Raw genomic sequence first — 2,888 nt, 5'->3', positions numbered from 1 at the left:
ATTTACTTTCCTAAATGTGCAATAGTTGACTCCCGAAAACTTAACTGCTTAGTAGCCTAATGTTGGGTAGAAGTCTATGGATATTATACCCACTAATACATATTTAATATATTACACTTATTATACAGTGGGAACTGCTTGAGAATCTTGAGAGATGGCTTCTTATGGCCATGTGTACTTTATTGAAGAAATGAACGGCTAAAGAAGAGATGATTAGCATCACTTGGCCTTTTTAGTGGTCCCATGGTTTGTATGTGCAATGCTCTCCAGTTCCAGGCTTATCTGTTTACAACTTGGTGTGCAAATGGTCGTGCTTTGTGAAGGAGGCATCTTTGGAGTGACAGACAGGGCTACTGGAGATGAGCCACTGAGGTTTAAGAATCATAGCCTGGTTTCACTTCCAGCGACCTCCCTGCTTTCTGATTTGCTATGATGTAAGTTGTGCCAAAAGCTCCTTCCACTGTGGACAAAGCCCATCCAGCTGTTGGGGCCATGATGGACTAAACACTCAAACCATGAGCCAAGTAATCCTTCCTTTTGTTGCTTCTGCCTTGTAGTTTGTCACAGCAATGAGAAAGGTAACTGACAGAAACAGAAATCGGCAACACTGAGTTCACTGCCTTATCAAGAGATGGCATTGGGGGTGATGGCACGTGCCTTTTTTTTCTGAGATATTTGGGGATTTTATTTTCTACCCTTTAATCTCAAAATGCTTCACTTCAGTCCTAAGTAAATGTCCTTCAACAACACAGTTCTCAAATAGTTTTCATTGTGTCATTTTGTGTCCGCTTTTTATATTTAGTCCTTCAAGTATGTGTATTACAATAGTTCACTGTTGTAATCAAAAAAATGAAGAAAGCTGTCTGTTACAATGGTTCTAGATTCCATATCATAAAGAACTCGAATGCTGAAAAAATACAGAATGGAAAAATTCGGCCTAACCATTAACTGGAACAAATTCTTACTGAGTGCTACTATTATTGCAGTCAAATCATCAGTTCTCCTGAACACAACTGAAAGATCCAGGGTCATGCACCAGTCCAGAAATCCACTGTGATGTTGGCATATAGAGGATTGTACTCCACAGACAGTAATCTGTAAGAACAACTTTTCAAGCCATCTGTTTTCCAGACTCGTGACACTTGGTGTAAGAGCTTCATCTGGTCCACATTCATCTCATTCCCTCTGTCTCTGGTATGGAAGATCATGGTATATTTACCCACATCAGGCTTAGGCCGGAATATTTTCTTATGGAGCTCAACCCTGAGTCTGAGGTCATTGTCTTCACCTCCCCATCCCCAGTAGTTGTTAGAGAATCCATTCACTTTGAAAAATCGCTCTCTGCTAAGGGAAGTAATACCCCCAAAATATCCATTGTAATGTAACCTGTACCTGGTGCTGGTCTTACCAACCACCAGGTGCTTGGGATGATCATCACACGTGTAAAGGTTGAAGTTGTTCTTGGGCACCAGGTCCACATCGTAGAATATAAAGCAGTCCCTGTTTTCCTCCTTAAGAGCTTCTACATAGCTCACATTCAGGAGTTTGGCTCAATTAAAATTTTTAGTTCCAACCTGGTGGATGATGTTGATGCCATAGTCCAGCTGCTGCCTCTGCAGGAAGGGGTGTAGATGTTCCAGCAAGTACATCAGGTGCTTCTCTCCATTCTGGTGTGGGATGAGGATGGCCACCCGTTGTAGAGCCTTACATAGCTCAGGGTGACACCGGCCTCTGGACACCTTGGGGTTTGGAGCTTGTACTTCCTTTCAGGTGAGGTCTGGCTTGAAAATCAGCTTAGTCTGGCCTCTGAGCTTTGGAGACACAGAAGGGCACTTGTCAAGCTCTGCCTTTGTCATGGTTGCATCGCTGGTCAAAGCTTCCTTCTTCCCCAAAGCCATGACCTTGTTGAAATTAGCTATGAAATTCTTTGCCTTGGGGATCTCTTGAATAGCATCCACAAAGTAGTTACTGGTGGCCCAATCAACCACCTCCTCAGGCACACAGTGAAGAGCAACAGTAGTCGGAATTTGTAGGAAAGATGGAAAGGCAGGCTGCTGCCTGATAGGTAAAAGTTTGGGATGTGGAGAGCGAGCGAATGGAGGAGGCACCGAGGCACAGATAGAACTCTCAGCGGGATACAGCTTTATTTTGCATGGGACACGTTTCCCTCAGGGAAGGGAAAGATGTCAGTCCACGGGTTGTGAGCTGGGACTTATATATGGGGGCTTCAGGGTGCAGAAGCAGGGGAGAAGTTTGGGGGAAAAATCAAGCAGGGGGAAGCAGGAAAAGCAGGGCTTGTAAACCTGGCTCCGTTCAGTCTGCCAGGCAGGATCTGGGTCTGGAAGTGTTTACTTTTTCCTCTAAAGATAAGGGAAAAACTTCAAGCTTCTGTGTTAAACAGCTTCTAAAATCTCTGGTTAACAGGTAGAATCTATTTATCTTGTCTTTGGAGATCAGAGGAAAGGCAGGCTGCTTCTCAGCAGAGTTTGTTTCCCTTGACTTCAAAGGCCAAGGTTCTTATCAGCTCAGTTCCCTTTTTCAGGCTCCAAAAGTCCATAGGTCCCTGTTGGGGAGGGGAGAAGCCGCTGTTGTTTGAAACCCTAATACTGCCCATTCCTTTTATTTTGTGAATGACAGGTCTCTGTGCTCTGATGCAAGCCAGGAAGTCTCAGGGTGAACTTTTCCAGTCTGAGAACTTGATGACAGCTGGCAATGTGATGGCTGCTTCTGCTCAGCAGTTCTGCCCCAGAGCTGTCACTATTTATAAGCTTAAATGTCTTCCATAAAACTGATGGTACAGAAGGAAGTTCCTTGATTTCAGGGGGGTGGCCAGAGTACCGCTGGGGGAAAGGGAGGACAAGGATGCAACCAGTAGCCCCCGGACCGCC

General features: G+C 44.7%; 1 pseudogene across 1 annotated transcript in view; it reads right to left on the bottom strand.

Moving 5' to 3' along the window:
- Positions 1–1,020: 1,020 nt before the first annotated feature.
- The window catches only part of LOC103736544, a 5,594-nt pseudogene continuing 3,726 nt past the window's right edge, over positions 1,021–2,888 (bottom strand). Inside the window, exon 2 of the transcript XR_001872511.2 lies at positions 1,021–2,058. The product of XR_001872511.2 is annotated as a beta-1,4-galactosyltransferase 4 pseudogene (transcript). The remainder of the gene's footprint in view (positions 2,059–2,888) is intronic.

This window comes from Nannospalax galili, unplaced genomic scaffold (assembly GCF_000622305.1).
Source record: "Nannospalax galili isolate Female #2095 unplaced genomic scaffold, S.galili_v1.0 scaffold136, whole genome shotgun sequence".
In the NCBI taxonomy this organism is placed as follows: domain Eukaryota; kingdom Metazoa; phylum Chordata; class Mammalia; order Rodentia; family Spalacidae; genus Nannospalax; species Nannospalax galili.
The sequence above is the reverse complement of the archived record's forward strand: the minus strand, read 5'-3'. Positions and strand labels throughout refer to the sequence as shown.